The sequence below is a fragment of the Macaca fascicularis genome, chromosome 14 (genome assembly GCF_037993035.2).
Source record: "Macaca fascicularis isolate 582-1 chromosome 14, T2T-MFA8v1.1".
Taxonomy (NCBI): domain Eukaryota; kingdom Metazoa; phylum Chordata; class Mammalia; order Primates; family Cercopithecidae; genus Macaca; species Macaca fascicularis.
In genome coordinates, this window is record NC_088388.1 from 130,092,142 (window position 1) to 130,116,356 (window position 24,215).

Sequence of the window (24,215 nt, forward strand, 5' to 3'; positions counted from 1 at the left end):
TTTATTCCTAATGGAAAGAAGGATGCTAACAGTTCCCTGGCAGAGCATCGCTCTCTGCGCTTCAGCAGCCCCCGCCTTTGTTTCTCTGCTTTTTGCTCCTCTGAAGTGAGGCGAGAAAGGGACTGGGGGTGCGTACATCACAGGAGCCCCACTGGCAGGGCTGTCTGCAGCAGGCCACTGTGCAGGGTGCACGAGAGGAGGGAAACATCCCCTGCCCTCCGGCTCTGGTACCTAAGTCTCCTCTTGGGGAATGAAGGGATAATGCAACAGGCTCCAGAAGGAGTCTGACCAGGTTGGTGCTTTAGGAGCCGAGAATGGAGGTGAAGGGGAGGAGGCACATCAAGGGGGCCGATGGACCCTAATTTTGCATGATAGCGTGGGTTTGTAGTTGCAGAAATAGACCCCAGATGTGTCCAAGGTTCACTCTGTCAATGTGTTCACACTAAACCTGCCCTGCAGAGGACCAGAACATGAATAAAAAACCCTGTCATGATTGCTGTGGAGGGGTCTGGCATGAGTGAGGCGACCTGATCCCCATGCCAGCATTCATGCTCATATCTGGGGGGCTGCAGGGCAATGCCAAAGAGCAGGTGGCTGCTTTAGAGGAAGGTCCCCTGAGGTGCCTCTGGGTTGTCCTTTGTCATCGGAGCTGATGGCCTCCCAGGCTGACTTCTCCCCAGGGTCTTCCCAGCCCTGGTGTGTGTTGCTTTGTGAGGAGCTGATCCACTGGAGGGTGGGATGTGCTTGCACTTAGAAAGGGCGTTCTGAAGGGCAGGCAGTGGCAAAAGGTTATTGGGACTGAATCAACCCCCACTTGCTTTGGAGTTCAGCAGAGTTGGGTTCTAATTCTAACTCTACTACTTACTGGCTGGCCGTGTATGGAGAATTTGAGATCACTTAACCTCACCTAACTTCATTGCTTCATTCTGTCTGTGGAATTGGAAGAATCCCCTCTGAATTTTGCTGTGGGAGTGAAATGAGCTCCTGTGTGTGTGAAATGAGCTCCTGTGTGTGGTGCACTGAGAGCACGGGGCCCACGGAGTACAGTGCGTGGCGGGCTTCACGTCCTGACAACAGCAACTTTCTCTGGCTCTGCCAACCTGTCCAGAGTGATCCAGGGAGGATCCTCCTGGCTGGGTGGCAATTGACGTCTCTGAGATTATAAAGCTATAGTCACACACCCCCACCCAACCTGGAAACTATAGAAAGGCAGTTCCCCCGCACTCCCCAGTGGGTAGCCTGCTTCACTCTGCCTGGACACCTTTTCTCAATAGCCTCTGAGCTGCTGGCAGCATCCCCTGGTACCCTCCCCAACCTGCAGCTTCCAGGGAGCTGGGAGGAGCATGCGCTCGGGCTGTCTCTGTCCTCTGGCTGACACAGCGGCTTCCTTTATGCAGGACCCTGGCCTCTCATTTGCTCAGCTTTGGGACCTGCCAGTGGACACTTGGCCCAGTCCCAGACTGGAGGCCCTGTGGCTTTCCCAGGCCTGCTCAGAATACCACCCCCCTGCCTCCATGTGAGAAGCCTCCTTTCCCCACATTCCCGCATTCCTAGAGAGCAGGGGGCCTCTGGAGGCTGCAGTGCATATCCTGGCCCTGGCGATGACCTGTGTGAGATACAGGCTGGGCCAGCTCTCTGGGACTCCATGTCCCCAGCTGTGTAGGACAATGACACTTACCATCGTGGTGAAGAGCCTGAGTTGGAGGTGGACAAGGAGACCAGGGGTGTGCGGGAGCCTCGGGGGTGAGCGAGCCCCCACTAGGGTGAACGTGAAAGCCGTCTTCTGTGGAGGCCGGCCCAGAATCCGGAGAGAAGACCCACTCTGGGCTGCTCAGGGCAGGGAGAGGACCCATCTAGGTGGAAGTCTCAACCCAAGACTGAGCTTTCTAGAAATTCTAAGTTGGAGTGAGTTTTTTTAAAAACAGCTTACATAGGTGCCATGCGTAATTGTTACAAAGCCCCTGTGAAGAGGGATTAATGATGGCCCTTTGAGATCCCCGCAGAAGCCCAGCAGTTGGGCCGTTGACAAGCTCAATCAGCGTGGGGGGCAGCTACCACTGCCCAGCCCCCGTCAGTCCTCCCTGATGCACTGTTCAAACCGGACGAGGCTCCCCAGCCAGCATCCATGGGAAGCAGCCGGGTACTCGTGGAGAGTCGGGCAGGCAGGCCGACAGCACTCAGACTTCCCCAGAGCCAAACGGCAATGTGGGGTCGTGGCAGTTTGTCTCTGATCTCGTCCGTCTCTGACCTTCTATTTACTCTGCTACAAACATGTTGGTCTCCATCTCCCGCTGGTCCCCTATACACCAAACGCATTCCTGCCTCAAGGCCAAGGCCCCACAATTGCCCTATTTCAGTAGAAGCAGAGCCACAGCACCCTCTCCTTACCTTTTTTTTTAAAAAAAAAAATCATTTTGCTTAGGCATTTCAATGTAACATAGTAGCATTCACTTGTTTATTTGTTTAGTGTCAATCTACCTCCACTAAAATAGAAGTTCCACACGAGCAGGGACATTGTTTTGTTCACTTTTTCACCCATAATGTCTAGGATATTGGCATAAAGAAGACACTCAATACATAAGTTTTTAGAATCTAGTCATGGTAACTAGAGGGTATTTCCAGCTCTGACATCCTACAATCTTATCCTACATAAGAAGTGCTGTCCTTGGCTCAGGATGCTTACAAAGAAGTCTGGAGTTGGCCCTGCCTCCCAGGATCTTCCCATCTCAAAGGAGTGGGAGGAGGAATGCATAAGGGGCTAAACATCCAGGGGCTGATGAGGGTCCCCTCCGCAGTCCCCACCAGGAGAGCTACAGGCCACAGGCCACAGACCACGGTCTCCCCGGTGGCCTCTGTCAGAGTAGGCTGGGCCTGGGAACTTGCTCACCATCCTGTCAGGAACTACAGTTGACCCTCAAATAATGCAGTGGTTGGGGGTACCGACCCCTTGGTTAGTTGAAAATTCATGTGTAACTTTTGACTCCTCAAAAATTTAACTCCTAATAACCTACTGTTGACTAGAAGCCTTGCTGAGAACATGAACTGTCAATTAACATGGATTTTGCATGTTATATGATGTAATCTCACAATAAAGTAAGCTAAAGGAAAGAAAACGGTATTAAGAAAATCATAAGGAAGAGAAAATATATTTACTATTAATTAAATGGAAGTGGATCGTCATAAAGGTCTTCATCCTCACCATGTTCACCAGGAGTAGGCTGAGGAGGAAGAGGAATCAATCCTGCTGTCTCAAGGGTGGCAGAGGCGAAAGAGGTAGAGGAGGCCGAAGGGGAGGAGGCAGGAAGGGCAGGACTCTGGGTGTAACTTTGACTTTAAGCAGATTCGTGTATAAGCGGATCCGTGCAGTTCAGATCATGTGATTCAAGGGCCAACTGCATCTGGTTCAGAGACTCCTCAGCCCTCATGGCTCAGCCCCACCCGAACACCGCCACAGCGAGGCTGGCCGAGAGGCACAGATAAGAATGGGGCCATTTCCTTTGATTTCCTTTGATGTTTTCCAAGGTAGAAAATAATTTCTGGCCTTTTCTAAGAAGCACTTAGCTGTGGGCTGGAGGTTGGAGAATGTTCCATCTGCTGGAAATGCTAATTAGAAGCAATCATAACCCAGACTTGACCTGCCAGGGCTCACTGGAGTGAAGTGGGCCCTGGTTGGAGGGTGTGGGGGCAGCGGAGCCCGGGCTTCAGGGCCACGTTCTGCCCCAGTTCGGGACAACCTGAACTGCTGGATTCAGAGACAGCAGGGACTGAGCTGGGAAGCACTCACCCCACTTGCAGGTCAGGACCTGGGGCAGGTCAGGGCTCAATCCCAGGGCCCCGCCACCTCATGCAGTGCTTCCACTGTGTTAGAAAGTAGCAAATGATTTCAATTACCCATGTTCCAGGGGAGAAGGAAAATTGCACCTGCATGAAATGTGACAACAGCGTCACGTGTGGGGTCAGCTGGTTGACAGCCATGAACCGCGGTCTGCACCTGCACCGTCCCAGCGCCCCTCCCACCCCAGTTGCTTGAAGGTGATCTCACTGCCCAGAGGGATTCCTGCCCCTTCCAACCTGGGCTTCGGGCAGGGATACAGGACATCAGTGCACTCGGTGACTCTGAGGGCTACAAGGAGGACAAGGTTTGAGACCCGCTGTGGCCTGGGCCTTCCACGGTTCCGGCAGAGCCCTCTGCTCCCCAGACCTTCACCAGCCTGGTCAGAGGCTAGGGGCCTTCCTGGGCGTCAGCCTGGGGTCGGCGTCCCGCCTTGCTGTCTTCCCTGTCCACCTCACCTTCGGCCCCCGGGTGTGGCTGCAGAGTGGGGCAGTCACAAGTCACTTGAATTAGTGCTGCCCAAGTGCCTGGGGTGGGAGTGGGGGATGCTGCAAGAGATGCACGGAAATATGAATGTCCAAGGCTCGTGCTCCTCAAAGAACAAAACCACTCCACAGGATGCCACTGGGAGAGGCCACAGGCCCCTGGGTCTGGTGGCGGAAGGGCTGTGAAGTCCCGCTGCTCCTCTCCGGCCTTTGCTGAAGATTTTGGGATGGTTTCCACCCCACTCCCACCCCACGTATCCTCCAGCCCCGCACTCACATCCCCTTGGTGCCGAATGTGTCCTAGCAAAACAATCAGTGAACGTATTTTTAAAAGAAAACTCATTTACCACGCAGGCCTCTGGAGTCGTTGACGGAATAGCCCTCCTCTGAATGGAAATAGTGGTGTAATAGCCTCCCCGGGGCTATTATTGCGCTGACATTACAGCAGGCTAATAAACCCCGGAGGGGTGCGACGCGCGCAGCCGGGCAGTTCCCACATCTGGATGAGCAGCCGCAGGTGCCGCGGGGGCGCGCCTGCAGCTCCCCAGGACGGCCACTGGAGGGCACCCGCGCTCCCCGAGCCGCGAGGCTGCCTCCGCCGAGCCAGAGAACAGGCTCCCAGGGCAGGGGAGGGTCGTCTCAGCCGACTCTAGACAGCGGGGAGAGCAGCCTCCCCGTCCTCCTTCGGTGCCCCTCCTGCGTTTCTGAAAGCGGGTGTCAAAGCAGGGTTGGAAGGAGGTTGGGTAGCACACGCCACTGGCTCAGAAAAACCGTGTTAATGGTTACTTGGAAGGTCCATGAAAAATGCCTTCCAAATGCATCAGAATGGGATGGCACGTGTCATTTCTCTTTTGGAGAAGTCAGTGAGTTGAGCTTCAAAATCCCAAAGGCGTTAAGAGTCGCGGCTCCTCCCTCCGCCTGCTCCTCCCAGACACACGTTGGGCAGGCTCTTCTCTGGCGGCTGCCTCCTCTGTGCCCCGGGTTGCTCTGGCCCCGCAGCAGCACCTGGCCTGTCGGCTTCACATCCCCAGTGACTGACCAGCATCTGCCAGGCAGCAGGGCCCAGGTCATGCTGTGAGTTGAGCTTGATGCTGCTTCTTCGGTTGTGGAGGGGTGGGGAGGGTGATGCGTGTGTGGAAGACACCAGCTGCTCCCAGAGATCTGACACCCAAACCGTCAGTCCTGCTGTCTGGACACCATTTTGAAGCAGAAAATAGGACCCTCAGAAAATATGACCATCTTGCAGAACAATGGGCAGGTGTCCCATCCCCGTCTGAGCTGATGTCACCCCTGCGAAGCCCCACACATTGTAGAGGTGTTTCCTTAGGTTGTCAGAGCCCTTGTGCGTTCTGCGAGACACACTCTTAGTTAGCTAGTTGGTTTTTAAAAATGCATTTAGTTGGTTTTAATTTTACATGTGCATACCCTTCAGTGAAAACGAGAGCTACCAATAAATTGGATGTTTGTTAAGGAAAATCCTCGCAGCCCCCGAGGAAGGAAGGAACACTCTCCAGGGATGTCTCTATACCCGGAGCTCTGCTTTTTACTTGCGAGGACTGAGCCCCTTCTCCTGAGAGCCAGTGCACTGCCTGTGGCTCAGCATGAGGCCGTGGGGAGGGCCCAGGACCAGAGCCAGGCAGGAACACAGGTGGCCTGGCAGGGAAGGCTGTTCTGGCCCTGACTTGCCTCCCCACCCAGTATTGCCTGGCCCCTCAGAAACTAGCCATGGTTAAAAGGCTTGACTCAGGAGGGGGCTGGAAGGACAGAGAAAGGAGAGGGGTCAGAGCCAGGGCAGAGTGAATCTGTGTCTCTTCTGATCCCAGCCCAGGACAAAAGCTATTTAGAAAAACAACTTTCAGGGGCTTAATTCAAGACTCTCTCAGTCCCTAGGCCAGACTTATGAGATTCATCCCCTGGAATTCAATTTCCCCACAAATGTTGCTTTTGGCCCGATTGCCCTGGAAGCACTCATTCCTTCACAGGTGTTCTGAGAACAGGTGGAGGTGAAGTCCTTTAGGAGGGGCTGGCCGGACCTGAGCAGCCGTCTGGGAGGGCTGGGGTTGGGCCAGGCCTCATGCAGGGGGATGGAGCCCCATCCCAAGGGAGGCCTCAGCTCCTCATCCTCCCTGCTGTTCCTCCAGGCCCCAGGCTGCCCCAGGCTCATGGGCTTGCAGTCTGAGGAGCCCCATTCTGAAAAGATCTCATGCCAAGTTCCCCTTCCAGGACACCTGCCAATAATTGCATTGCGTAGACATCTGCCCTCCTCCGTCTCCCTGCCTGCTCTGAAAACGAGAACAAGAAAGAGACAAGTGGGAATAATAGAGAAATTATCAGCATCACCAGCACCTTATATTGTGGGTTTCCCTCAAATCACAAAATACAATGCTACTATTAAAAATAGTACTATTTAATAGTAATATTAAACAAATTAAACATAATAGTAATATTAAATAATATTAAATATACATTTATATTTATTAACAATAAATATATAATATATAAAATACTAACTATAAAAATTATTAATATTTTAACAATAATATTAAATAATCATACTATTTAATAGTACTATTAAATACATTAAAAATAGTACTACTATAAAAATAGCTACTGGGTGTTGAGTTTTGGCTCTGTGTGGGTCATGTGCTAAGAGATTCGTGTTCATCTTTTCATTTCTTCTCACAATTCCTAAGAGGTAGATGCCATTATTACCCCCATTTTGCAGATGAGGACACTAAGGTGCAGAGAAGTTTCATGTTGTCTCTGGTCAGCCATCAAGTGTGACATCCGGTCCACTGTGCTGGGATGTCGAATAGGCAGAGACCACCAGAATTTCCCCTTGAGGACTGGCAGGCCGGAAGGACATGTCCCAATGCCTGGAGAGATGAAGGAAACCACTCTGTTGCTTCTCAGTGTTCCAGCAATGAAATGTACATCAAACAGAGATGTAGATCCACCCAGGATGGAAAACGGAAGGCCAGCAAGGGTGCCATGAATCCTGGGTCCTCTCTACCCCATCTCCCCTCCCACAACGCAGGCTGGGACTGCACTCCTCAGAAGGTGGGTTCAAGGCTGTTCTCACCCGTCCTGCCGGCAGCTGGCACCCCGGGCCAGCCCCTCCCACTCTCGTCACCTGCCAGCCTTCCAGAGAGACTCAGCAATACGAATGATTATTGGTCGTATACCTATTCCCTGGGCAGAGGGATTCTCATTTACATGGTTGGCTCCCTAGTCCACACATGATGAAATTCTGTGGGATAACCCTGTGCTGTTGTGTTGGCAATGACAGCAGAGAGGACATGAAGCTGGTGGTCTTGCAGGCGGGGATCCATGTTGCTGAATTCATGATGAGATCAGCACGTCTGTCCCCTCACACATCTGTCCCTGAGCTCATCTATTTGTGCAACTGGGTAGAAGAGCACACCAAGCTGGCAGAGAAAAGGCCAGGAATGCAGATGAGAGGAGAGAAAAGTATGACACGCAGTGAGGCTTCCCTGAACGCCTTGGTACAGCTCACACGTTCACAGATATTTCATTAGGAATATGAACAAAACTGCCCGAATGCCGGAAATCAAGGGGCAGGCATTCTCCCAGGGGGATGCGTGTAGCAGGTAGAGATGTGAACCCCAGTACCGGAAAAGGTGGGCATGACACACAAACACCCAGAGATCAGATGGACAGAAACCAGGCCTGAGCCAGCCCAGAGCACCTATTCAGTCCCCACGGGCTGTGGAGATGCTGCACCGGCTCAGCACCCACCGACCCAGCAGAACCGAAGCACCCAGGGGACTCCACGCTTCCCCAGAAGGGAGAGCTTTCTCTGCCCTCAGAAACATCACCGTGGACGCTGCCTTGTACCGAAATACAGAACAAACTTCCCATCTGCAAGATGTCAGAGTGCAGAGTGGGGGGCCTGAGTGTGGAAGAACGGCTGGAAGCAGTGAGCAGCAGTCTGGGGTCCGAGGAAGGCCGGACGTGGCTGCTAAGAGCAGGCCGTGGCCCACATCCTTGGGGAACAAAATGGGAGGATTGCTACTTATAGTTTGGGATTCTGGAGCAGAGCCAGCCTGAGGCACAGGACGGGTGAAGACGGGGCTCAGAAGGAAGCTCTTTGTCCCGTCCACCCTGTCACTTCTCCATCAGCGCGGAGAGAAATGTCAAGGGGCGCGGGGGAAGTGGAAGCTGCCTTGGGTCAAACCCAGGCAGGAGAAGAAGAAATCCTCAGCGAGGGCCCTTGGAGCCGGTGGGGAGCAAGGGGCTTGGATCACTCAGCGGGGCCTTGCTCTTTCTGGAAGGATGTGCGGTCTGGGTGGACGAGTCTCAGACGGCAGAGGATCAGGCACCTGCCCGACCCTGGCGCCAGGGAGCCCTGGGCTGTCCTCTGAGCAAAGCCTGCAGGCCTCGGAGGGCGCACCAGGGGCCCAGGCCACCCCTGGCCCTGCACCCACAGCCTACGGCCCCTCCTCCCGCAGGGCCAGGGCGGTTCCTTCCGTCCTTAACCTTCGCGGAACGTAGTTCAGATCCTCAGGCCCAGCAAGCGCCCCAATGTCGCGGCCGGGGCCGCGGTGAGTTCGCCCCTGTGGGCCTGGGCCCGAGGCGCTGCCCGGGTGATAAGACAGCTTCTTTGGCGACTGCTCCTCTTCCGCCGCGTGCACCCAGGGAGTCCACGTGACGAGGAGCTCCGGGCCCAGGGTGGCCGAGCCGAGACCCGCGGGGCGTGGGCAGGCGTGGACCCCACCCCACCGCGCTCCCTCCAGGTCCCCTTCCACGGCGGTGTCCTCGCCTGGACTCCATCCCCTCGTCTTCCCTGAAAGCCCCTCCCGACTTCTCTTCCATCTCCTTCACTGTTTTCTCTCCTCCTCTTCCATGTTTTCTTCTCCTGAAAAGGGGTAAAGATCTCGCAACCCCAGGGCGCAGCCCCCACGTGGCCCAGCGCCCGCCACCTCGCGCTCCCGCTCGGCCCCGCCAGGTGGCGCTGGCGCGTTCTTTCCGCGGCGCGGGGCGGAGCGGAGTGGGGCGGGGCAGGGCGGAGCGGGGCTGGGCGGGGCTGAGCGGGGCGGGGCGGAGCGGAGCGGGGCGGGACTGAGCGGTCCCGGGGCTAGGAGGGAGGCGGTACAGCCAGAGCTCCGCCAGGCGCCAGGCGTCTTTCATGTGTCATGTTACTCATTAGTCATAACACAAACAAAACAAGACTGCTGGGCGAGGTAAATATCGTTAGCTTCTCTAAATGAAGAAGTTGAACATTATGGCATCTGATCAAGAAAAAACCGGGAGCTGGACCCCCTCCTGGACGGGATGGTGGGCGGGCGTGGGAACTGTCATCAAGGCATCCCACACGGTCCTTAGGTGAGCACCAGTGAAAAGTCTCAAAGGGAAGGGAGGAAAAACAGAGGAAATGGGCAGGGGGTCACAGGCTGACACTTCGCCGTTCTTTACAACCTTAGTCTTTCTCTTGTCCTTCCACTCTGGGGATTAAGACCTTCCCTCCAAGATTGCCTCTGATGCCCCTAAAGCCCGCCTTCAAGGGGTGCCGCCTCCCATACAGACCTCTGAGAGGTGCTGCACAGGGCTTAGCCCATCTCCCGTGCAGACCTCTGGGTGATGCTGGCACAGGGCTAGCCCATCTCCCGTGCAGACCTCTGGGTGATGCTGGCACAGGGCTAGCCCATCTCCCGTGCAGACCTCTGGGTGATGCTGGCACAGGGCTAGCCCATCTCCCACGCGGACCTCTGGGTGATGCTGGTACAAGTCTAGCCCCTCTCCCACGCAGATCTCTGAATAATGCTAGGTCCGTTTTGAAGAAACTGAGAGACGAAGAGAGGGGACAGAGATAAAACAGAATGAGAGTAGACAGAGGAAAGAGAGAGCGTTTCCATTTTGGCATCTGGGCCAAGAAATGCGGCCATATAAAACTCTTCTTACCTGAGCTTTGATGTGGCATCAGGGATGAAAGGGCCTTCCCTAGCTTCATAAAGGGTGTCACATAAATGCGGAGAGTCGGGCAAGAACCCAAGAAACCAAATCACCCAAACCTCTGTGTGACTCCTTCAGGATTATAGACCCTGAAAGTCAGAGGCAAAAACGGGGTTAAAAAGGAGACTCGATTGACTAGTGATTCCAGGAAGGAATCAAAGGGATGAATGTCACTGAGCATTCAGGGTTAGTTTCAGATGCTTCAGCCAAGAAATCACATGGCAGGTCATTAAATGAATTTAGCTGGGATTCTGGGTTTTACACGGTGGTTAATTAATCTATGTAAGTATTTATAATGGTAATGGCCGAGCAGCGACCATCAGCCAAGACAAATCATTAGAAGGCAAAGTTGGGCAGGCCTGCAGATGGGTTGGGGAGGGGTGGGGCTGGGAGTTTGGCCTTGCATGAAATCACTGTGTTCTGGGCGTGGGGGTCAGGGCAGAGGTGGGCTGGGGGAGCTCACAAACAATCCCAGAGCTCAGGAGTCAACACCCTGGGCAGGCTGACTGCGAGTGGGGCAGAGGCTGATTCAGGGGATTGCTTTCCTCCTTCTTAGTTGTTCTGTCTCTGTGAGGGATGGGGAAAAAATCTCCAGCTGAAAAATGTCACCTTCAGCCTGACACTGGAGCCAGAGCATTTACAAATCTGCCTGTCACGGTGACAGCCTGACAGATAGCAACCTTAGCCGAGACGGAGTTAAATCGCCATGATAAGTCTTGCAAAAAGTTTTGGTTCTTAAGATTTTTATCATCAAGACAGGTTAAGGAATGGGGGCCATGGCTTCCAAACAGGAAGGAGATTCAGGCCCGGTGCCTGCCTTCCCAGGAAATCCAGTAGCTGCAGGATTATCTATTACCTGAGGGGAGGTGACAGGAGAAAATTACCTAGCACCAGCCCCATCTGTTGCTGAGCACCGTTTACTTCGCCTTCACTTAATTCACTTGGTTTGTCATTTTTCCTTTGTCTCAGTGTCATCCACCCAAACCCTACATATAAATGCCCTGGTGTTCCCAGCTGGGCATTGTGGCTGCAGAGACAAAGCCTCGGGTATCTTTTCAATGAGCTGCAGTCACTATGGAGTGTCTCTCACCTCCCCTCTCCACTGTCATTTCCTCCATAATTGATTAGAAACTGGAAGCGAGAGAGGAGAAGCTATGATTGCTTTTACAGCCTGGGTCTGCAGCTGGAAGCACATTCCTGTTTAACTTCGTCTCTGGAGACCTGTCTCTGTCAGGAAAAGGTGGCAGAGTATTCATGAGGTATAGCAGACTTGTGTCACTAGGAGAGAGATTGCAGAATCTGGCCTCTCACACTATTCTTGGATGCTTGGTCACCCACCTCTCCCCAACTTTCCTTTTCTCCTCTGTCACATGGATCTAACACTTGTTCTCCTCCCTGCCAAGGTTGTTGTGAAGACTAAATGAGATGGTATTTGCAGATGCTCACTACATCATGTAGAGGCCTATTCAATGAGAACATGCATTTAAAGCACTTAATGGTGCCTTACATATGAGAACTGTTCAATAAGGACCATTATTATTAGTGAGAATGTAAGTAATTGTGATGACTTGTTACCCTCGCAGCATCTACTCTTCCTCTAGTTCCCAAGCTGCATATGGTTTTCCTTCAACATTTATTGAGTCTCCATGGGCAGCACTGTATTCTATCTTAGGGCTATGGTGATTTTTACAAATGCGAACAAAATGTCATTGCTGGGTCTAGAAGCTGAGTCTGGTGGGAAAGGACTGTGACAGAGTGGGAAGCAGGACTTAGGTCTGCGTCCATCTCGGAGTAGGGGGAGGGAGTTGCCGGAGAAGGCCCGATGGATGGAGAAAGTGACATCCCTCTGGGTTCTGAAGAGCTTAGCCCCTTGCTTGGTGGCGGGAAAGGGCGTGCAAGGCTGAAGCGGGAAATGCAAGGAACGACCTCAGGCAGGACAGGGAGCTGGGCCTGGGAACCGCGGGCTGGCACCTCCGGAGGACGGGTCCAGAGCCGAGACTGGACGTGTGGACAGAGGAGCTCTCACCGAAGGAGCAGATTTGGTTTTATGCCAAGACCCTGAGCTTTTCTGAAGGGCATAAAGGCTTTTAAACAGGATCAGGTGAGCCTGATGATCACTCAGGACTGAGTAGGGGGTGAATGCAGAGGAAAGATCAGCTGACCGTGTAGGAATCTGGAACTCGCAGGGAAACTGCCTGCCCTGGGACCCGCTCAGCGCCCTGGCAATCTGAACGCGGCCTGGGAAGGGAGGAGCCAGCAGAGGGGCCGTCGGCGAGCCATGAAATTGCGAGCTGCTGCCACCAGAGGGCAGTGTTGGATGGGCTGCGAGGCGCGCCGCCGCCGGGAGGTTGCAGGGGGGAGCTGTCTGCCAGAGGAAATACACGGTGCGTAGTGCAGGACATTCTCACCTTAAAATGTTCTGGGTCACGGACAGGCTGAGGATTTTAGGACCCACCCCCCATGCCCTGGAAAGAAAAATCTCTGTGACGAGATATGCACTGGGTTTGTATGAGAATTCAGAGCATGGCCTTAGTGTCTTGGCCGGGCACCCAGATGCCACCTGCACACCTCAGGCTTGGTACTGGTTTTATTGTGCTTGTCCTAAACCTAGCAGCTCCCCCTGAGATGATGTCAAGGACTGGATTGGGGTAGCTCAGAAAGGTTTCCTGAACGAATGACTTTACACAAACCTTCATGCCGGCACATGTTTTCATACACATTGTCTCACTGAATTTTTAGAGTGATCCTAGAAGGCACATATTCAGGTTTTCTAAATGCAATTCAGAGAAGTTACATGATTTTCCAGGAAATGAGGTAGTCGGGTTTTGGTCCAAGAGCTCAGACTCTTTCCTCTGTACCCACCAAATCTTCTCAATCTCCTTTGTCCTTTGAAGTGGGGTGTTTTTCTCTTCCACAAGTGTCCAATCTGTGAATAGAGCGTGTTTAGGAGCAACTTCACCTACATGCCCACCTTGAGAACTAGGGGATGGAGCAGCGGGTTGGATGGAGAACCAGAAAGTCTGAGCATTTGTCGTAACAGAGGTCTTACATGGACGTTTCCCACGTGATCCTTAAGGCAACCTCCTGGGTAGGATTATCATCCCAATATTCCATTGAGGAAAGAAGCTCGGAGAGGTAAACTTTCCCAAGGAAACACAGCTAGTATCTATCAGAGGTCTATGTCCCTTCACACCTGTGCTCTGGACTCTGCTCCTGCCCCGAGAGTGACAGCAGCTGCAGTGTGTGTGCCGCTCGAAGGACAGGGCTGGAGTGCATGAGAAAAACTGGACGTGTGGTGCAGAAAGGTGCATGTCTAATTATCATTGCAATAAACTAGCTTCTCAACAGAAAGTAGTGTTGATGTGATAGACTTGAAAGAACCCACAGCCAAAAGGAGCCGGCCCCTAGGGGAAGGATGGCTAATTGTACTTGGGACAAAAAGAGCTATTAGCCTCAGAGAGAAGAAATTTCCTTGGCAGTAGGGGGTGTGGGGTGACGTTGGGTGTTCATTGTCGTGTGATGACTGGAGAAGGATGACACAGCACAAGACGCACCCGGGGAGGCCAGCAGGAAGGAGAGTTGAATGCAAGCCCAGGAAAACAGGGCTTGATGATATGGTTTTGTATGGGAGTCTCAAGTTGCTTGAGTTAAGGTTGTCTGGGAGATAGAAGTTACACCAGCACCCAGCACCATTACTTACTAGGCTCCAAAGAGGAAGACATAGGAAGTTTTAGGGACCTTCCCTTCTGCCCACAAGCCTGGATCAGACCACACAAGATTGAGTTTCCATTTTCCATACGGATTCTGGACTCTTTCCAGAGAGCCATTCTTTCTCTATTAGTCCTTTTCTTTCATATGCCCCGTAGCTAAGTGACCCTCCACTCTACCTAACCTCTCTGAGCCTGATTCTCATGTGATAAATGTGCATGATACTACTCTCCTAATCTCACTGCTATGGGAAGGGAAAGAATTGGCATAAATAATAGCAATTAGCTCAGGCAGTGGACCATGTTAAAGCCAAATAAATATTGGTTTTATCTCTTGTTTCACCTTTGTGTCTCAAACAGGCACACTCACTCATACACACACACACACACACACACACACACAAGGCAAACCACAACCCTTGCCAATAAATCTATGCTAAGTCAGAGTTAACTTAGAAAATCAACATGGTGCAGAGGCTTTTAAAGGACTGACATTCATCGGGTTATGGAAAACAATAATAATAAATCTTAAGGAATGTCACCTTGCCCCTGGCACTGAAGACAAGAACCCGTTTCGTTAGTGGAATAGCCCTGAGTATATGGAGAAAAGCGACAGAGATGATCTGTTCACAGCAAGGAGAGAGTGGCAGTTTTTAGAAGAAGCCAGCTGGGGCACAGTGGACTTACCATGTAATTGTCAGGCTCTTTGCTTATTAATTTCTCAGATTTCCTTTCAAGATAAGGACACAAGGTAAGATGGATGTGAATATAATAAGCACAGAGATTACAGTCATTAAAATTTTAGAATGAACTGGAAAATGTGGACACATCAGTCTGCAGTCAGTCAGATGGGCTTCTCAGAGCCTCTTGGAGACCACTGAGGGCTGCTGCCTGTGCCACCAGTGTGGGGCAATTTTGAAAACCTTACTTGATCTACTGCTGCAGCTTCATCCAGAATACTGTCTGATTGTTTTACATATTGGCTGATAATTTTCCATGCCCAGGACCTTTAGTAACCTTGGAAAATTGTTGGCCCTCCATTATCTCAAGTATCATTTGTCAGCCCTCTTTCTGGAGCTCCTGTTAGGCATGTGTTGGGTCTTCTCACTCTTAACTGCTCTTCCATAGTCCCCATTTCTGTATTTCTGGGTGACTTTCCAGGATTTATCTTCCAATTCAGTAATTTTATCTTTTCTGACAATGTTTAACCATTCCTTGAGATTTTTAAATTTTCCTGACTTGATTTTTTATTTTCAAAACTCTGTATACTAGGAATGTACTTTTTAATGTCCTTTAATTTATGTATTTGACTCTTACGTATTTCCACATGAATTCTTGCATAGTCCCTGTTGCGTTATTTGATTACTTGCCATTCACAGGAGCCTAAGAAGTTGTGGTTTGTGATTCTTGCTCATGCTCAGTTGTTTTCTCCTGAGCTTGGTAATTCAGATTTTGAGAACAACTTCAGGAGGAAAACATGAGAACTAGAACTCCTGTGTTGCCTGGGAAAGAGCCAGAGGTTTAATTGATTCACAGTTCAGCAGGGCTGGGGAAGCCTCAGGAAACTTACAATCCTCCCAAAATAGTTCTATGTTTGCCTCTGTCAGGGGCCCCAGGAGTGAATCCACATAGGAAGTATGTATCTGAATCCCAAATTCACCTGCAGCACAGACCTGCAATTACACATTCCCTGGAGAGACACAGCTGCTTCATCCAGAGCTCAGGTCAAGACAGACACATTTCTTATTGTCCCCATGTTAATATTGGAATCTTTTTTCTAATTCAACTTTTAGACATTGTCTAAGGTTCCAACTTTAGGGAATGTTCCACAGCCTTCCAGAGTGAAAGTGTCATTCAGTTCCTTGCCTCAGGTTCCTGGTACACCCTGGCCACCTGGGGCACGGGAACAGAAGGTGTACACCCCACCCAAGCCCAGTGCTCACACACTCACCACTCTATTTCATGACTCCTTTGTGTCCTGAGTCTTTGGATAATTCCCTTGTTCTCTTACAATCATAATCATCACTAGTGACATCATCATCATGGCTAACATTGATTGAGACTTTGTGTTACATGCATGCTCTGCTCTAACCACTTTCCATGAATGCCTCATTTAACCCGCATAACAACACAATGAGGCAGATGCTGTAATTATTCCCATTTTACAGATGAGGGAATTGTGATTTCCTTTAAAAACTAGACATTTCCCATTGGAAAGAAAAGTTCTAAAGATTTAGCTAATAATTTTATAAGAGGAAGAGGAGAAAGCCAAGGAGGAGAAGGATAAGAAGTTCACAAAGGAAAAGGATTTTCCAAGGTTTACATGGTGAGTTCACATCAAAGTCAGAACCAGCGCCCTCTGTCCTTGCTCTCAGCCCAGTGCCAGGCTTCCCCGTTTGGTGTATTCTTTTCGTGAAGTTCTACTGATTTCTTACATTGTAGCCCAGATATAATTTGCTGAGGGATATCTGAGAGAAAGTCTATGGTGTCCTTTCCATAAAGCGTACCTTGACTGCTTTTTTCAAATCTCTCTCTTGCTACTAATCTTTCTAACTTACCTTGATATTGGGAAGTGTGGTCTTTGGAGCCATGGATGGAGAATTAACTAGGGAAACATAAGGGGTGATGGAATTAATTCATTGTATCTCGATTATGGTGGCAACTATACAGGAATATATGATTGTCAAAATTCATTGACTTGTTCACTTAATGTATGTTCATCTTAATGCTTGTAAATTATACCTTAACAATGTTAACTAAAAAAGTAATTAAACTCCCACATTGAACAAGGAGGGATCTAGAGCATTGAATCCGCACAGATTCTCTGAGCTCAGTCTAGGAAGAGCAGTGAGGCTGAACTATACAGAAGGTGTTGAAATTAGAAATGTACTTTCCAGGAATAAGTTAAAAATTGAGTTTTTGTCCACCTACAATAATCAGGCACTGTGCCAGGTCCTAGGACTATAAGGAAAACTATCTCAGATATAAGCTTATAATCTAACAGAGAAGACAAAAAGTAGAAAGATTAAATTCAGTGAGTAAGTGCTATGTTAGAGGCAGGAGTGGGTTGCAAAGGAGAAACATCAAATACAGATGAATGGCACAAAAGGCTTTCTGCAGGACATTCATATAGAGCCCGAGAAATCAGGAGAACTCCTCCAGGATCACTAGCTGTATTGGTTCATTCTCATGCTGCTAATAAAGACAAACCTGAGACTGGGTAACTTATAAAGGAAAGAGGTCTAATTGACTCACAGTTCAGCAGGGCTGGGGAAGCCTCAGGAAACTTACAATCATGGAGGAAGGGGAAGCAAACACACCCTTATTCACATGATGGCACGAAAGAGAAGTGCCAAGCAAAAGGGGGAAAAGTCCCTTATAAAACCATCAGATCTCATGAGAACAGCATGAGGGTAACCGCCCTCATGATTAAATTACCTCCCACCAGGTCCCTCCCACTACACGTGGAGATTATGGGAACTACAATTCAAGATGAGATTTGGGTGGGGACATAGACAAACCATATCACTAGCCAAAGCAGCAGGCGTGTGTGAGTGGGTGTGTGGGTGTGTGTGTATTCAATATCTTGAACTAGACCACTGCTCTTCAAGACCAGATCTCTTGACCATGTAGAAGCCAGGATAGCACATTTAGCTGGAAGCTAATTGTGAAGCTGGGAAATTATCCATGTATAGTGATGTTGGGCACAAACTCATGTTCATGTTCAGGTAATAAGCAGAGCATTTTGGGCCCCTTTCTTTAGGAGTTGTCTAATTTTACTTCATTTGCTATTTCTGCTTATATTGGTTACCAAAGAATTGTCTTTCTTGGCCAGAGACTCAATGCCTTATTCTAAATGTAAGGAAAATCCTTCCTTTTGTTGAAACTTCAGAAACTTTCTAATTACCTGCCTTTATTCAATACCTTGAAAGCAATTGTATGCCTGTCATAATGTTTGCATCCTAACACTCTTTTCTCTTCATTCCACACTTTCTCTTTAAGAGATCCCCCACTTCTCCCATAGTTTTAGTTACCTACAAGTTCACAACTGTTTATTCTATATCTCTCGCCAAAATCTGTCTTCTTAGCTCCACTTGACCCAGTTGCTTACTGGGTCATTATGATCTTCTAGCTTCTTGATGACCTAGTTGTTTATTGGGTTACAATAATGGCAAAGAATTATACTGTGCTTACTGTGTGCCAGGCACGGGTCTCTGCACTTCACATATATTAATTCATTTAATCCTTACAGCAACACTTTCAGTAACGTGCTAGTATTGTATAGCATCCTGTTGGATCCCTTCCAGGCACCTCATACTCAGTGTGTGCAGAGCTGATGTAACCCTCATTCCCCTGAAACCTGCAACTCAACCTTCTGTACTTCACGTTTTATTGATGCCATCTTGTAACCAGGTGCTCAAACATGAAACCTAGAAATTGTTCTTGACCTTTTCCATACGCAACCAATAATTTACCACCAAAACTTTTCCCTTCAACTTTTCTTAGGAGAAGTAGCATCATATAGTGGCTACAGGTTTTGTCTCTGAAGTCAGACGGCTTAGATATGAATCCTGTTCTGCCATTAAATAGCTGTGAGTCCTTACAGCAGTTTCTTAAAGTTTCTGAACCCTAGTTTTCTTGTGAAATTTTTTATTTATTTATTTTTATTTTTTAAAACCAGAACATTTATTGCATGACTAATCATTGACATTCTTAAGATGAACTAGATGCTGCAACAGCTGCCCTCTTGGGTTTAGGTGTTGTTCCTTCACAGAATCCATGCCTGAATCTGTGGTATACAATTTTTAGGTATACCTAAATTTGACCAGTTCCAGTGGTATTTCGTCTTTTAGCCTTGGCACTCCAGTTATACTTTCTCTTGCGCTTGGCAGGGTAGCCACATTTGCCACAGGTCGACTTCTGAAGGTGGTAGGCCTTAGAGCCACAGCGGCGGCACAATGTGTGCATCTTATTGCGACGCTTTCCAAACGATGACGTTCCCTTCGTCATCTCGCTTCTGCAGCCAAGACCAGAGAGCTCTTGCGATAATTAAACGAGTTAAAACATGTAATATGTTTAGGACAGTGCTTGGGACAAAGTAATAAAATATTTCTTTGTCTTTCTCAGTTTCCAGTTGGTGGACAGTATAATATACTAAAAGAACAAAAAGCAACAAGTGTTTTGCTAAAGAACAAAGCAATTGGTGACATACAGACCTGGGATTATGTCAACTTTTTACCACCTACTATATGCATGACTTGGGCAAGTTGGTGAATCCACTGAACCTGGTTTCTTTATCTGTAAAATAAAGATAATACCACCTACCACAGGGCCATTGCCAGGAATAAATGAAAACTGTATGTAAATTGCTTAGAACCATGCCAGGCATATGAGAACAGTATATGTTATTCCTTTAACTGCTCTTGAATTCCCTCATCTACTACTAAGAAGGAAATAATTAGCTGCCCTAGAAGCAACTGGGCATGGTGGATGGGACAAAGGAAAGGAGCCACTCAACGCATTTGTCAGTTTTGCTGGGAACTACAGGATCCAGAGGCATGGGCAGGGATTCTGCCTCTGCCATGCCTAGCTCTCTAGCTTTATAAATCATGGCCTATGTGTTTATTCTTCACCAATGTCCAATACTCATATTTCTAGAAAAGTATATTCCTCAACCTTACCATCCTCATTATAGCAAGTAGTGGGCTCCTCAATGCTGCGGGCCTTGTTATTTCTTCATTTAATGGTGTGTCCATGGGGCCTTAGGGCGTGAGGTCCTAGACAAATGCAAGGCTGTCTCTACTCCATCAGATGGAAGGCCAGGAAAGCCAAGGGAGGGGTGGAAATAGGGGGTGGAGGGGTAGATGCATCATGGATGGACCCCAGTGCAAAATGAAAATGCAGGACCCTGGTTTTAAAAGTATCGAGTATTTCATGATGGCAATTGCAGAGCATTAAACCAAATGTGGGGCCCTTCTGAGCTTGAGGCCCTGTGCAACTGTGTGTGTCATACAACCATGGCACCTGTCCTTGGTGGGAAAGACGTGGCTCCCTTTCCTACAGTGTCCTGCTGCCTTCTCTCAGATGCTCACGAAGAGCCCAAACCACCCTCAGACATGGCTTTGTCTTCTTTCCTCTCTACTCAACTTGGAGATTACCTTACAAAGCAGAGTTCCTGACACCACGTCTTCCATCCCACCTTCACCAGGGATCAGCCCATACTTGGAACTCCTGATCTATCAGGGTCTGCTTTTCCAATGAGCTTTACTCCTTCTCTTTAAAAAGAAAAAAATATGGTAGTGATGAAGTGTCGATTCTTAAAAGTCAACATATAGTGAGTGCTACTTTAATTCCACATAAATTGCTTTTAGCATAAATTCCCGTTTCATCTTTAAAATGATCTCATCATCACAATAGTAGCTACTGTAATAACTCCATCTTACAGATAACATACAGATTTGGAGAGATCCAGCATCTTGTCCAAGGTCACACAACGAGCAGGTGGTGGCACTGGGTTTAGAACTCACTCTCCACTCTCAACTTCTGAGTGAGGAAAGAGTGCCCAGAGCGTGGAGAGGTGCATCATGGGACAAAACAGAGAGCAGCAGCAACAGACAAATAGGAGGAAGAAATAAACCATCTCTCTAATAGAAATATTAAACACTATCAAGATACCATTTTTTCCCAAGTGACTATTGTTTTAAGGCAATTCCTAACAAAATACCAATAATTTTGTTTGGTTTTGTTGGAATGGCTTTCTGGGAGAATAATGCTGATTTTTAGCTACAGACAAGAAAACTGTAAAATAGAAAAATACAGGATAGGAGGAATAGCCCCGGCTATTTTGAAACATTCCACAAACCGGCAATAATATAAATGGTGAGTTTTAGGCGTAAGAGTTGATAGATTGATGTGTATAACAAAATAGATTGCCCTGAAACACTCTTATACAATATAGGAATTTTGTGTATGAATATGACAATTTGGGAAATCAGTTAGGGAAGAAGGGGATAGTCAAAATTGTTGTAGGAATCACTGATTAACTATTAGCAAAAAATCTATATAGATCCCAACTCTTGGATTATAGAGAAGAAAGTAAAAAAGCAAAGTCATTAACATTAGAAGTATTGAGTTAGATAGGAGGAATAAGTTCTGGTGTTCTATTTCACAACAAAGCTGAGTATACTTCATAATAATGTGTTGTACATTTCAAAATAGCCAAAGAGAGTATGTAAAATACTCTCTTCACAAAGAGATGATAAACATTTTAGGTGATTGGTATGTTAATTACTTTGATTTGATCACTCCCGAATGTATACATGTATCATAATACCACTTTGCATCCCATAAATATATACAATGATTGTTTTTCAATTAAATGTTTTTAAAAATGTAGAAGTAAATACAAATAAATATACATCAGGATTTTGGAAGGAGAAAGTCTGTGTATGCCCAAAGCAATGACATAAATAATGGATGAAAGACTGATGAATTTGGCTGCATTAAGATCAAATCTCTCTGAATGTCAAACATCATAAAATTTAAAAACAGTATGTCAGCCAGATGGCAGAACAGGAGATCCCAGCTCTTGTCTCCTCACAGAAACACTGCTTGGAATAATGCACACACAAAAATACTTTCACAGGAGTCAAAGAATCCAGATGAGAGGCCACAGCACCTTGGTGGAGCAGGGAAATAAGAAAGCTGCATTGAAGAGAGTAAGGAGTTTCACATTACTCATGACACCACCCCCCAAAGGCCACTCAGCCTAGTGTGGAGAAAGATAGCCTTGCATGAGGGGAAGAGAGCAAAATGAGTAGCCTACTTTGCTGCAGACCCAACAACAGAGAGATCAGCTCCAGTGAACCCCAATTCCAGGCCAGGCCTATAGCCCCAGTCTCCAGGCCTGCCTCAGTGGCCCCGGACTCCAGACCCACTTCCATACCAAGCCAGCCCCCACAACTCCAGCCTCTAGGGTTGCATCCACAGAACTGGGCTTTAGACCCACTTCAGCACCCAACCAGCTCTAGTGACTCCAGACTCCAGGTTGGCTCATGTGGTTCCAGGCTCTAGGCCAGCCCTTACAATCTCTGGTTCCAAGCTGGTCTATATTGACTTAGGACCCCTGAGGACTCAAAGCCTAAGATACTCAAGCACCGGGCTGGTTCCCACAGAACCTGCTTTAGGTTCATCTCCATAGACCCAGTCTCCAGGCCCATACCAGGGGACCCCAGTGCCAGGTCAGCTCTTGTGGATTCAGAATAGAGTCACACATGTGGACCCAAGCCCCAGGCTCATCCATGGGGACCAAGGCTCTAGTCTTACCCTGACAGACCCAGGCACTGGACTGACTCCTGTGGACCCAAGTTCTAGGCTCATTCATCCACTGACCTAGACACAGGCCCCTCCAGCATGAGGACTTCAATAGCAAGCCTCACTATGGACCTCATTAGATGGCCCCACCCAAAATCTCTGTAGAAGCTGATTGGTGAAGGACTTTACATAACAAGGCAATATGTAAAAACTGGAAAAGATGCCTAATTTTAAAAATGCAGACACCAGTGCAAAGCCGCAAGGATCACAAATAATCAGGAAAACATGACATGACCAAAGAAACAAAATGAAGCACTAGTAACTGACCACAGAGAAATGGAGAACTACAAACTTCCTGACAAAGCATTTAAAATAATCATCTTGAAGAAGTGCAGTAAGCTACAAAGAACACAAAAAGATAACTAAAAATCAGGAAAATAACACATGAACAAAACAAGAAGTTCAACAAAAAGAAATCATTTTAAAAAACAAATCTGGAGATGAAGAACACAATGACTGAACTGAAAAGTTCCATAGAGAACTTCAACAACATATTTGATAAAGAAGAAAAGAGAATCGGTGAGCTCAAAGGCAGGTCATTTGAAATTACCCAGTCAGAAGAATAAAGAGAAAAAAAGATTGAAAAACAGTGGCCAAAGCCCCTAGGACTTACAGGACACAATCAAGGAAGCAATACAGACATTATAGGAGTTTAAGAAGGATCAGAGAAAGAGAATGGGGCAGAAAGGTCATTTAAAGATGTAATGACAAAAACTCCCAACATCTGGAGAAGGAAATGAACATCCAAATCCATGATTCCAAAAAAACCCCAAATAGATTAAACAGAAAGAGATTGTCATGAGGCACATTATAGTTAAATTTGAAAAAGTCAAAAACCTAGAAAATTTTGGAAGCAGCAAGAGAAAAGTGACTTGTATTCAAGAGAAAATTCCCCATAAGACTATCAGCAGATTTCTCAGCAGAAATCTTGCAGATAAGGAGAGAGGGGATGATATATTCAAAGCACTAAAAGGAAAAAAAAAAACTGTTAAGCAACAATACTTTACTCAGCAAAGCTGTCCTATGCAAATGTAAAAGACTAAAGACTCACACAGGCAAATGAAAGCTGAGGGCACTCAACACCACCAGATTTGCCTTTCAAGAAATTCTCAAATGAGTTCTTCAAGTTGAAATGAAAGGACACCAACAATATGAACAAATAAAACTCATTATAAAGGTAAGATTCAGAATGCTACAATACTGTAATGATGGTGTATAAATTACCTCTAACTCTGCTATAGAAGTTAAAAGATAAAATCATTAAAAATAACCATAGCTACAATAATTTGTCAATAAATACACAATATAAAAAAGGCATAATTTGTCACATCAATAACGTATAATGTGGGAAGAAGAAAAGTTAAAGTGTAGAATTTATGTATGCAGTTTAAGTTAGGTTGTTTTCAGATTAAAATAGATTTATAACTGTAAGATATTTTATAGAAGCCTCATGATAACCACAAGGAAAATACCTGTGTGAGATACACAAAAGAGAAAGTAATTAAAGCATACTATTACTACAAAAAATCAAATCACAGAGGAAGACAGAAAGAGAGGAAGAAAGGAAAACAATGCTGTCAGAAAACAATTAACAAAATAGCCAGAACAGGTCCTTATCTATCAATAATTACTTTAAATGTAAATGGATTAAAATCTCTAATCAAAAGACATATAAGACTGAATTAATTATAAAAGAAGATCCAACTGCATGCTGCCTTTAAGAGACTCATATTAGCTTTAAGGACAGATATAGGCAGAGAGTGAAGGAATAGAAGAAGATAATCCATGCAAATGGTAGCCAAACGAGAATAGGAATGGCTATACTTATACTGGAAAAAATAGACT

General features: G+C 47.7%; 1 protein-coding gene and 1 pseudogene across 24 annotated transcripts in view; one reads left to right on the plus strand and one right to left on the minus strand.

Moving 5' to 3' along the window:
- Nucleotides 1–24,215, plus strand: part of NTM (neurotrimin) — a 1,404,754-nt gene that overhangs the window by 751,873 nt on the left and 628,666 nt on the right. The gene's annotated exons all lie outside the window — the stretch shown is intronic.
- LOC123568585 (large ribosomal subunit protein eL37 pseudogene) lies at nt 18,696–19,018 on the minus strand (annotated as a pseudogene).